The following is a 13168-nucleotide window of genomic DNA, read 5'->3' as shown; positions in this document are numbered from 1 at the left end:
TGCGCTATTCGCCTTAATCACATCTGAAAGTAATTCTTAATAAAACGCCTGTCGCTAATTGTTCGTCATCCCAGATACTGTTTGCTATACGGTCACGACGCGCAACTGATTTCGAAAATTCGTCGGCCTCCTGTGAGGATCGAACTCACGACCCCTGGTTTACTAGACCAGTACTCTGCCACTGAGCTAAAGAGGCGCGGCCTAGCTGTTCTGTTGCGTACTTCGTTCTTACGGTGGTCTGGATCATCAGTCTTCAGCTGACAACACTTCGTATCACCGACTAATATTTGCAGCTTTGGCGACCCATTACTGCTTGGCTACACATGTGACACGTAACCGATGTGCTCTCCAAACAACAACACTTGCATTTCAGAACATGTCTTTCACACATGTCTACAAAATCACCTTCACCTTCAAATACAGTTTCCTTGCGACTGACGGAGACCTAGGCAAAGTTTAAAGTTGCTATTTCCATTACATCACTTTAATCAGAAACACGGTGATTTACATCTGCAGCGGAACAAAATTCCGTTCCGCCCAGCGTGGGGCTCGAACCCACGACCTTGAGATTAAGAGTATCATGCTCAAGCGACTGAGCTAGCCGGGCTGCCTTTTAAAAATTTTTTTAATTTTTTTATTGTTTATTTTTTTTATGCATCTCAGCGCTAGGCAGTCGGCGGCAAGGCGGGCAGGCGTCGCATCCTGAGGCCTGGCCACGATGTCACCGCCATACCCCGCACTCATTCGCATGGTTTTGTGATTTTATGTTATGGCTATTTGTGTATTATTCATTTTTGTATTAATTTTCAAAGTGGCATCATGTGCGCCAGTGTTTTTATACATATAAACAGAATGTTAAAATAAATCCATGTCTGGTCTTAGGATTACGCAGCACACTATGAAATCCAGCACAGCAGATACTCTAAGTTGGTCTTCGCGTACAAATAATTTTCCCAGTTTCCATGTCGTTTATTAGTATGGTGAATTCTGTTGCCAGATGGTTGATTGTGGATTTCTGCTTCTCAAAACATTGAGCATGCTATGCGTTTGAAGATGCGCGCTGGTAACGTGGGGGCACCATAGAGCAGGGACATGCCAAACAACCATTTCCCGTATTATAAGTCCTCTTGATAGGAATAATAGAAGCTGCAGAAAACTTCTGGTTCTTACTAAATCTTTGTGCAGCTTTGATGAAAGATAATGCGAAATGAAAGTAAACAAATGAGGATCCTCTTCTGGGTGTCGCACTGCGGAACCAAAGGTAAAGTGCTTTCATTCCAAAACGAAAAGGAACACCAAAATACAATTAAATGTTCGAGGCCGAGTGCACGATGTACTCTGTACCGTCTATTGATCCATGATGCAAATCACCCACATCTGACGGTGCGGAGCAGACCAATCCATGGAAACAATAACAATAATAACAAAGTAGTGAAAAAAAAAGAAAAACTCCGCCCAATGTATTTAGAAACTTAAATTCTTCCATCACTTAAAGCAATAGTGAGAAAATATTGGAACTGGTCTTTATACTGTCGCAATTTCTTAATCGCATAGTACTCTTCTATGAGGTACATCTGATAATCGTGTAGCGTTGCCGTTGTATGGACGAGCATGTAATAGACGAACTGGCCCATGAGCCAGACATAACTATTATTCTTAGATTGAGGATAAAGCTGCCAGTCCGGTCGGAGCGCGTCTTGAAGTTGAATGGAAGTATCCGACGTCCTATTAATGACAGCGAGTTTCTTTCGTGTCCACTGCCATATCTGTGTTTGATCCCTGCAGTGGAAGAGATGCGGCAGGGTTTCCACTAGGTTACACTTGGCACAAAACGGGGTGGGCCGCAGCTTGATTTTGTGCAATTTCTCTCCAGTGGGAATCACCTTATTGACAGCGTCATACCAAACAGATCCAACTCTGGAACGAAGGAACGGATAACTAATGTTCTTCCATATATTTCTATAGTTCATGCCTAAATGTTTCTTCTCAATTGGGTTATTCAGCTGCCGTTTAGTAAGAGCACGATAGATCTCCGCCGTGTGGAACGGATGCGGGTTATCCTGAACATAGCTGAGCTCCACATAATATCGCCAGACATAGCTGAGCTCAGGATGAATGTGTCCCACATACGTTGGCGCAGACAACTCCTTTGGACGTAAGGTCTTGAAAAGCTGTTCCGTAAGGCTATTTTGGTTACTGTGTAGTATGCGGGAAGTACGAGTTAAAAAAGTAGCCACACATTGGGATTCAACGTCTTTGACGCCTAAGCCACCTCTGGAACGAAGTAACGAGGTAGCTTTAAAGGAAACTTTAAAGATGTTCCCTCTCCAGACATACCAGCAAGCAAGTGCTAAAAATTTTTTCGCAATGGCTGTTGGGATTGGTAAAACAGCGGCAGTATGATAGAGCTTACTGAAAACGTAACTATTAATAAACTGTGCCCTCTGCATCCGGTCTAAAGACCGCATGTTATGTTCTTTGATCACCGCACGTAAGATGGTAAGCTTGCGTTCCCAATTCGCGTTGAGCATTGCCTGGGGATGTGGTGATATAACCAGGCCTAAATGCCACAGATGTTCGGTCTTCTCCAACCAAGAAATATCGATGGAGTTCGGATTACGACCCAACGGCATGATTTTGGACTTTCGCTCATTAAGTCTGGCGCCACAAGCGACAGAGTACTGATGGACAATCCGACGAACTGACCCCAGCTCTTCGGTGGTAGTAATAATCACACTGATATCGGCGGCATAGGCGTGGCAGACCGTTTTGTTGTTTAACGTTTGCAACCCATGTAAAGTTATGTAAAACTTTTTAAGAAGTGGCTCAATAGCAATCGAGAATAAAGTCATGGAAAGGGGGCACCCTTGTCGTACTGCTTGTCGTATAGGCACAGGGGCGGTTAACTGGCCGTTAACCTTCACGCGTGAAGACGTTCCGCAGATACATTTCTTAATAAGCTGTCGAAAACGCTGACTGAATCCCATTTTACTCATTGTGCGCAATAAAAATCCGTGATTAATTCTGTCAAACGCCTTATCGAAGTCGAGAAATAGTAACGCCAAATCAGTGTTGGTAATCCAAGTTAAATAAGCCAGGTCACGATATTCACACAGGGCATTTAACATAGATCGACCACTGACTGAACTCGTCTGATAAGGGCCAAGTACTTTGCCAAGAAGCACTTTAAGCCTGTTGCTTATAATCCTAGTCAAGATCTTGAAATCGGAGTTAAACAACGTAATGGGCCGAAAATCATTTAACATAGTCGGATTTGATGTTTTAGGAACCAGGACAACCATTCCTTGCGTGAACTGCGGGGGGAAGGCAGCATGCGAGAGCAATTCATTGTACATTCGGGTCAATTCGTCGCCGATCACATCCCAATACCGTGAATAAAATTCGACCGGTAAGCCGTCTAAGCCAGCAGCTTTGTTCTTGGCAGCGCACGCAATAATGGACTTCACTTCAGAGTTGGTGACATTGGCCAAGAGATCAGCGTTATCATCCTGATCCACTTTGGAGGCGATGTCGGTTAAAAATCATCCCCCGCCGATAGATCGGTATCTGACTCGGAATAATGTTCTCGAAAATAATTGAAGACATACGCCTTGATAGCACCCTGCACATTGTACAGATGCCCCCCAGCATCCGTAAGATGAGCAATAAGTTTTTGTTTACCACGTTTCTTTTCCCGTATGATATGGAATAACGATGTGGACTCGTGGGAAACGTCATCAGAAGAGCGCGATCGTACCCGTTTACCAACAAGTGCTTCACGAACTAAAGCTGTAAGTTTTGCTTTGATACGCTTGATGCGGATCAGGTTGTCGGACAATGCGGAGGGATCGCTGTACAGCTGGCGTAAACCGAGGAAATAAAATTCTAGAGACTGTTTCCTCCAATAAGCCCTGGTCCTGGCAAACTGGCAAAGACATTTCTGAATCCGCGGCTTAACAAAATCCGTCCACCAAAGAATGCGCTCCCTATACCGAGCTTGCCTCTGGAGGCACTGCTGCCACGTGGCAACGAGGCAACGCCTTAAGTCCGCTTCTTCTAGCAGAGAGACATTCAGCTGCCACGTGCCGCGTCCCAAAAATGTCTTCTGTCGCAAATGCCTTAACGTTATGTGGTATGCGGAGTGGTCACTAAAACTGCGCGGCCATAGTTCACAATCACGAATGGTATTTAAAAGATCTTGAGAAACATAAAACCTATCCAGACGGCTGGAAGAAGCAGCGCTCACATAGGTATATCCCATCGTGTGTGGTCGAAGGTGACACCAACTATCTTTTAAATGCAGTCCATCTGTTAACATTAGTAGCTCGGGACAAAAATTAAAATTCGGACGTTGATCTGCTTTGCGCAAAACGCAGTTAAAATCCCCACCCAGGATGATCTTCAGACGAACGTTTGTCAATAATGGCACAACTTCAGCCCTAAAAAAATCACTTCTGTCCCGTCTGCCAGCGGACCCTGTCGGGGCGTACACGTTCAGGAGAAGCAAATCCTGTAATTGGGCGGCAATGCCGCGTCCCGTTTCTAAGATCGCTGTAGGTTGGTAAGCGATGCCAGCTTTGAATAAAATCGCAGTTCCCGTCTCAGTGCCTAGATTTAATATGGCATCATACCCAGGTATTTCTCTAACCTTGGGTGACACAACTTCTTGGAAGAAAACTATATCGATATCTGCTGCATGTAGAGAGTCGGTCAAACATTTAAGTTTGACATCGGATGCGATCCGATTTAAATTAACTGTGGCAAGTGTGTAATCTTGCATGGTGGGGATAGGAAGGGTCCGTTTTATTCACTGTCGTCGGCCCAAGACTTTTCGGATGGCGTATGCTGATGGCCAGTATCCATCAGCTCAGGACTCGGACGGTCGACATGCATGTCCATATCGGCCTCCCCCACGTGGCGGGCGACGGAACCCATTTCATCTGTGCTGCCGCGGTCACTGCCGTCTTTTCGGATCTGCTTTATGGTGCGCTGCAGTTTCTTTTCCAGAGTGCGTATCTCCTCCTCACTCTGCTTCCGTGCCGCCCGCTTAGATTTCCCCGTTCTTTGGGGAGGTGCGTCGGCGTCAGAAACGGTTTTGGTATCCGTCAAGAGGCTGTGCGTAGAGCCTTCCTCAGATTGGTCACTGCCGGGAGGGAGGGGTGTGGGGGCGCAACGTCAGGGGTGCAAGAAACGCGCGACCTGTCGCCACCATCCGACAACTGTTTCAGCTCAGCGAACATGGTTGGAGTAATGACGGGAGTCGGTCCTGCATGGTCGGCACGACGGCAGACAGTCGTGGAAACCTGCAGGTGTGCAGCGTGGCTGTCGGCATCGGTGACATCACTACGAACGGGACATTGGGGGGTTGTCGCAGAGTTGTTGACAACAACTGCGCCGGCGTCTGGGGTCACCGCAGCCGCTTGGTGGAGCGTCGGGTGTGTCACAGGCGACTCCATCAGAGTCTGGGCGTAAGACAACCGATTGTCATCTTGCCCATCGAGAGGCGTAAGACGATGTTGCGTTCTTCGTCGACCCGCCCGGACACGGGGACAAGCAGATTTTAAATGGTCGGTAGAACCACAAATTACGAAAGTTCTCGGTTGTCCTTCGTACAACACCACCGCTCGAAAACCCTGCACCAAAACGTTGGACGGGATGTGCTTCGTCAAATCAATTTTCGCATTCCTAAAGCCATTATCTACATTGAAATGTCTGTAACCCCTCCACTGCTCGGCATGAATTTGCAGGACATTACTGTAGCGAGACAAAGCTTGCCGAATTCTATCGAAGCTAACTTCGAAAGGCAGATTAAATATCCGGACGGTTCGTAGCCCTAGGCCAGCATGACTAACAGACACTTTGCATATTTCGCCTTTAGAATTCACAAAATCCGCTGTGCCCTCCGTGAGGGTCATAATACAAACGCAAGGATCGTCACTAACAAATTTTACATACACAGCGTTCGCAAGAAAATCATATGAAAAGCCAAGAACTTCTTCATCTCGCAGTCCTAAACGATCGTAAAACCAGTCAACGAGTTCGTGAACCTGAGGTCAAGCATATCCATACGGAAATCCAAATCGTAGCGTGTACCGTCTCAACTCATCTTCCATCACTTTCTTGAAGTACTACTTACAGTACCAACAGCTGCGGGCGACGCCAAGCACAGGCGAAGCGACCACTACCGCACGTCTGCACACGGCCGCGGCCGCGGCGGAACTATGTGCCTAGGTGAATATGTGCCGGGTAGCACGTCACACAGTACTCGTTTGGGTTGGGTGGTCCCATACAGAATCTCTCCATGCTGCCTAATGTTTTCCTAACGTCACACTCGTCACGTACTTCACTTTTATTTCATAATCATTTCTGAGAGGTAAACGAATAGCATGAAAACCTGCAGAGCTGGTGGCGTCAAAATTAACACACATACTTGATGTGATTCATAAGCCGAACGAGTTACTTTCCGACGTTGTCTTAGATGTGCAAGTGCCAGTCAAAACTCGCGGCGACGGCACTCTGCCGACCATTTCGCTAGTTAACACCGGTCTTGTTGTGAGTGTTTCAAGCTGAAGAACATATCCAAGCAGGAAATGGTCAACAGCAACATTCAGACGGTTTCGTACTGCTCAATTGCTACACTAAAACAGTATATTTCTTTTTCAGAACTGGAAAAAACGACCGTGACAGGATTCGCACCTCCAATCTTCGGATCCGAAGTCCGACGCCTTATCCATTAGGCCACACGGTCACTGACGACCAAGTATAACTTATATACGACTCATCTCGAAACGCTCACACCCCTGAGGAATTGTGTTTTCGTTCTACACAGCCGCTGCCCCTTGCTGTTTCCCACCCATTCGTTACATTCAACCTCTTACGAGACTGACCAAATATAGACTGGGAAACAAGACCACGCATTTTGTGCATTCGGAATCGAAGGCGGGGCGTCCCTCGCCGCATTTGCTACGATGGCCATTTGATACTTCTGTAGAAGCAGCGGCGCCGCCGCCGCCGACGACGACGCCGACCGCGAGTGGCTCTGAGATATGTGAAAAATACATCTATAAAATATAATTCAGACTGCCTCGTCCCACATTATGCTGTACCGCTTTGGGAAATGCTTTATCTGCGCCATTCACCTTAATCACATCTGAGAGTAATTCTTAATAAAACGCCTGTCGCTAATTGTTCGTCATCCCAGATACTGTTTGCTATACGGCCACAACGCACAACTGATTTCCAAAATTCGTCTGCCTCCTGTGAGGATCGAACTCACGACCCCTGGTTTACTAGACCAGCGCTCCGCCACTTTTATTTTTTTATTTTTATTTTTTTTGCAGGCTGTGTGTACTATGTCCCTCTTGTTGTAAGCACTAGACAATCAGAACAGCTACAGGGCGGAGTAATTCACATCCTCAGCGGTAATTGCATTGTCACAAAGGCAGAGCAATTCCATAGGCGTCAGCTTCAAAAAGATCGCATGCCGATACCCGGGTTCGAACTAGGGACCTTTAGATCTTCAGTCTAACGCTCTCCCAACTGAGCTTTTTTTTTTAATCAACAACTAAAACACTCTTCTTTGCTTGTCTCTGATTGCTTCTGGAGAAGTATAGAAAAAAAAAATAGCACCGTTGCTAACACAAGAATTGTCCTCATTTTCCGGCGTACTGGAGTCTGCGAGTGGCGGGGGTGGGAACCAGGACGCGTCACAGAAGCAGTGGGGCCTCTTCGCGGCACCACTGGTGTCCTGCGGCCCGGGCCCACCCACTTACACTCACATGTCTCACCCTATACCCATTCTATTAAATGTTAATTTAAGCATATTGCCGAAAATGTTGCCATGATTAGGATATCCGCAGGTTTTTGCGAATTCGATGTCCATAAACAGCTTGAATTCTAAGTGATCGTCACCACCAAGTTTATTAAAAACATAGCTGGAATAGGTGCCCAGCAACCACATAACTACATTACTTTTCGACGGCGGATAAAATCGCACGTCGGGTCGAGACAACATAGTTGAAGGTATGTTGGTGGTTGTGGTCCTCGTAATAATAGCTAGTTTTTTTCTCAGCCAACCCCAATTTCGTGCACGTTCTCCGCAGGTATAACGGTGCATAACGGTATCCACCAGTTGACGGCTATGGCACAGAGTTGTATCACTGAGTCCGATTTTATGTAGCCTCTCACTTGTACTAATCACTTCATTGATTGCTTTGTACCATGCAGTTCGAGCGGCTGAAGTAAGGATCCTGGAACTGACATTACGCCACACTATATCCCAGTTGATGCCACTGCACTTCGTAACAATTGGATTTGGTCCTTCATGTTGTCGCCAGTATGCCAATACTGATGATGTAGCTGCATGCTGATGTAGCTGCATGCAAGGAAATAGTCGCGGATGTATTTGAGCTTGTAACTGATGGTCTGAATGTTCAGCGGGGGGTCAAGACTTTGCGGCCTGACAGCATAGAATAATTGCGCCGTAATGCCCGAAGGGCAGTTGGTAAGGATAGAGACCGTCCTTGTGACATAGAGAGCCGCTGCCTTTTTCTTGATGTCGACTAAGCCCATCCCTCCGTTCAGGGGGTGGAGTGTAGTAGTTTTGGCAGATACACGAAAAATTTCCACGCGCTAAATAAAATTTGTTATCGTCGACATAATATTTCTAGCAATGACAGCAGGGAGCGGCAGAAGCTGCGCCATGTAGTAGGCTTTTGATAAGATACAGGCATTGATAAGTTGAATGCGATCAAATTGGTTGAGGCTGCGATGGTAATTATCAATTAGGGCTTTATTTATTTTACGTGCTACATCTCGCCAGTTAGCCGCTATCTTCTGTAGAGAGGACGCCGTCAACATGATCCCCAGAGCCTTGTGTTCTCTGACTTGTTTAGCATAATCAACACGCAAATGCTGGAGGCCACAGAGGTTCAGAAATTTGCTTTTGTGTTCATTTAACTGCGCCCCTGACACCAGACAGTATTTCCGAAGTTCAGCCTCTAATACGGTGACATCATCGACATCGCGAATCACCACACCCACATCGTCGGCATAAGCTCCGATTACACTTTTTACCCCAGAAATTGTAATCCCAGTGAGTTTCGTCTGCAACTGTTGTAACAGAGGTTCAAGGAAAAGTACAAAAAGCAACATAGACAGAGGGATCCCTTGTGGAACCCCTCGGTTGATTGGTATTGGTCGCGTCAGGTGTGAGTTGACAGAAAGTTTTGCAGTGATTCCCATGGCCGCGTTTTTAATCATGTCAATCGTGTTCCGAGAGTAGCACAATCTTTGCATAGTCTCGAGAAGGTAAGTATGATTTACGAGATCAAAAGCTTTAAAAAAATCAAGAAAGATCAGCCCACATTTCATTTTACTAGCGTTCGTTAACGCAATGACGTCGCGGTAAAAAGCAGCCGTTTGCAGAATTGTTCTCCTGAAGGCGCATGTCTGCTGTTGGCCAATGATTTTAGCAGTGAGTGGCGTGAGTCTCATGTTAATTGCGCGAGCCACGATCTTATAATACGAGTTTAACTACGATATTGGCCGGAAATTGGTGATAGTTTTAGTACCTCTGTTTTTAGGGAGAAGCACAATTTTACATTCCTTAAAGAAGGGTGGGACAGACGTTCCTTGCAAGACTTCGTTCACGACGTGAGTGATTTTGTCCCCGATAATGTGCCAATATTGCTTGTAAAATTCAATTGGTAAGCCATCAGGGTCCGGCGATTTCCCAATCGGCGAACTGCAGACAACCCCCAAAACATCTTTATTACTGAAGGCCAACGAGATAGAGTCATTGTCTTCCCTAGTTACGGTAGATGAAATGGCACTAAACAGTCCATCATAGCAGTCATCGTGTAGAGTCACTGATGCGTAGGTGTTGACAAAATAGTTGTGCAGTGCTGTGACAATCTCTCGTTGTGTGTCAACCGTTGTTCCATCCTCGAGTTTCAGGGCGTCAATAAAAGTCCGCCTCCTGTTCCTTGTATGTTTGACGAGGTGGTACAGAGCCGCTGCTTCATCATCTCTGACCGACGTCACTTTAGATTTTATCTTAAGGCCGTCCAGTTGCATCCTCTTCAGACTGATTAATTTTGCCTTTATTTTCCGAATGTCGTCAATTCTGGTGGCCGTCGTGTCTGCACGATCGTACAGGTCCCGTAAGATTGTGTAATAAAATTCCATCGTCTTTTTGATTTCCGCCGCCCTTTCAATTCCGAATGACATGATAACTTTTCGCAGTTTCGGCTTTGCCTGCAGAGTCCACCACTCTATAGTGCTGCGAAACTTGTGAGTAGTGCGCACCACCTCCTCCAGCTCAACATCCGATAACAAAGACACATTCAGGTTCCATTGATCTTTATACCATCGCGTGGGTTGGGGACGTAATTTCAAGCACGCGATGACACCACTGTGATAGGAGAAACTGGAGGGGATCGTCTCTACTTTTAATAAATCATTCTCGATAACATCGGAAACATAAATCCGGTCGATTCTGCTACAGGAATTTGCGACGATGTGAGTGAAGCGTACCAATGTCGGGTACCTAATTTCCCACGCATCTTTAAGTTTGAGGTCGGTCACGAGGCGCTTTAATTCAGACGAATAACTAAAAGTTGGGGACTGATCTTTCCTGGATAAGACACAATTAAAATCACCACCAACGATAATGTGTCGGGGATTTTTCCGAAAGAAAAAAAGTAGATCGTTCCGCTGTATAGGTATTACCAGAAGGTGCGTACAAGTTGATGATGGTGACGCCGAAAACGGTGATCCCGATCCTTCTACCCGATTCCAATTTGTCGATCTGAGTAACTGGAATCCCTTCTCTAATTAAGACTGCGGTGCCCACGGTCGTTTCCAGGGAAAAATTTGCAATGCCGACAAACCCAGGAAGAGTAAATTGTGGCATCGACACCTCCTGCAAAAGTGGTATATCAGTACCGGGCTCATATAGATATTGTTTTAATGCATGCAGTTTCACTTCTGATCTGATTTTATTAATATTGAGGGTCGTGATCGTATAGGCCTGTGACATAATAACAGGACGTCTGAGAGAAGGAGGGATCAACTGCCGTTAATTGCCCACATCTCCATGCCATTCCATGTGAGTAGCGGCCGCGGAATTCCTGTCTGGAACGTCACTGAGTTGATCTCTTGCATCTTTGTTTTTACTCTTTTTCCGGACAGCATTAACATTGGGTGGTACTCGGATCCTGTGACGGACACTCTGCAGCACCGCTGCAGTCGGAGGTGTGGGAGGGTCTTGGGTGATGTCAATCATCTCTCCCGACACATCTTGCGCCGGGAGCGCATGCGCCGAAACCGCTGGCGAGCGATCAGCTGAGCCACCACTTTCACTATCAACTTGTTTGGCAACCCTCGCTGCAAGAAGTTGTTTGTTGTCACTGACAGTCCCAGGCTGCTGTGTTTGTATACCGTCGCGGAGTTGCTGACATTCATGTTGTTCTGAGGCTAGGGTCGGAGCAGTTGCCACGTGTTGTGTACCGTCCGCTCCCGGAGACATTGTTTGTATACCATCACGGCGAGCCGCGATGTGAGTACTTCCAGTAGATACGTGAGCCACATCTACTTGTTGACTTTCCTGAGTGTGCTGTTGCGGAAGTTCTGAGACATGAGCCTGTGGTAACTGAACGGCTTCGACGGAAGTATCGACGCTTGAAATTGCGGTAGAAGAATCGTCCACAATCGCTGCACCGGTTATAACTTTAGTATCCGAAGCGATCCCCCGTACGACCGATTCCGCGGTCTCGTGCGCACTGAAGGTTTTATCATCAGAGTCACGGCTGTCACAAGTTCAACGCCTCTTATTAGTCGTGGCATCGACCTTCGCGGGTGGCTTAGCACCATTGTCTCTCCTAACCAGAGCTGGAAACTCTTCAGGGCGAAATTCTTATATCTCTTCCGAAGGTACGGCAGAACTAGGGACCTCACCCTCTACGATAGGGTTATCCGAAACTACATCAGCCAACGTAAGACTTTTACGCTTCTGTAGCGAATTTTTTAGCACAAACATTCGCCTGGGACAGTCATGACGCAGGTGACCACTCTCATTACATATATGGCATGTGGGAGTTTGGCCACTGTAAGTAACATGAGCCCTATAGTCACAAACGGTAACATGCGAGGGTATATTCTGCTTTATATGCATTTCTACTGATCGGACGCCACTGTAACATTGTAACCTGTGCTGGTCTGACCACCGTTCGTTACGAATCTGCTTGATATCCCCGAATTTGGACAGAACTTCCTTCAGATAACAATTTTCTACTTCAAGGGGTAGGTTAAAGATACGCACATTGGTATACTCCACATCGGCATTGGAAATGAGCACAGTACTTACAGACTCGTCCCGGTGTCGAAAAACAGCTCTCCCTCCCTGTTTCGTCAGAATCTTTTCCAGTAATACAGGATTCAGCAATTTTACAAAGAAGCAATATTGCTCGGTATCATAATACGCCATGTGCACTTGATCAGAGGTAATTCCAATGACATCCACAACCCAATCTGGTATTTCCAAGGAACTAGGCTGCACAGAACGGGTAGACTTGTCAAATTCAAATCAGAGTGTACACTTTCTCGAAAATAACCTGGACATTGCAAAATGATAACTAGCAAAGGAACCGCTAGAAGAACACAAGAATGAAAATCAAACTCAAGAACAATATACACTAAATAAAAACACTTCACGATAAAGAGAAAACTTAAGTTGTTATCACTACTTGTAAACACGTGGCGGAGTGGAGAACTTTACACGTCCGATCAGCACGGTGTCACAGGCGCGACTTCCACTGAGCTAAAGAGGCGCGGCCTAGCGGTTCTTTTGTGTACTTCGTCCTTACGGTCGTCTCGATCATCAGTCTTCAGCTGACAACACTTCATATCACCGACTTATATTTGCAGCTTTGGCGAACCATTACTGCTTGGCTACACATCTGACACGTAACCGATGTACTCTCTAACCAACACCACTTGCATTTCAGAAAATGTCTTTCTCACATGTCTACAAAATCACCTTCACCTTCAAATACAGTTTCCTTGCAACTGACGGAGACCTAGGCAAAGTTTAAAGTTGCTATTTCCATTACATCACGTTCATCAGAAAAACGGTTATTTACATCTGCAGCGGAACAAAATTCCGTTT

General features: G+C 46.2%; 2 non-coding genes across 2 annotated transcripts; both read right to left on the bottom strand.

Moving 5' to 3' along the window:
- Nucleotides 1-124: 124 nt before the first annotated feature.
- On the bottom strand, nt 125-196 carry Trnat-agu (transfer RNA threonine (anticodon AGU)). The gene has a single exon. It is a non-coding gene; the product is annotated as a tRNA-Thr (tRNA).
- Nucleotides 197-534: 338 nt separating this feature from the next.
- On the bottom strand, nt 535-607 carry Trnak-cuu (transfer RNA lysine (anticodon CUU)). The gene has a single exon. It is a non-coding gene; the product is annotated as a tRNA-Lys (tRNA).
- Between the last annotated feature and the right edge of the window lie 12561 nt (nt 608-13168).

The sequence above is a fragment of the Schistocerca gregaria genome, chromosome 4 (genome assembly GCF_023897955.1).
Source record: "Schistocerca gregaria isolate iqSchGreg1 chromosome 4, iqSchGreg1.2, whole genome shotgun sequence".
Lineage (NCBI taxonomy): Eukaryota > Metazoa > Arthropoda > Insecta > Orthoptera > Acrididae > Schistocerca > Schistocerca gregaria.
The sequence above is the reverse complement of the archived record's forward strand: the minus strand, read 5'-3'. Positions and strand labels throughout refer to the sequence as shown.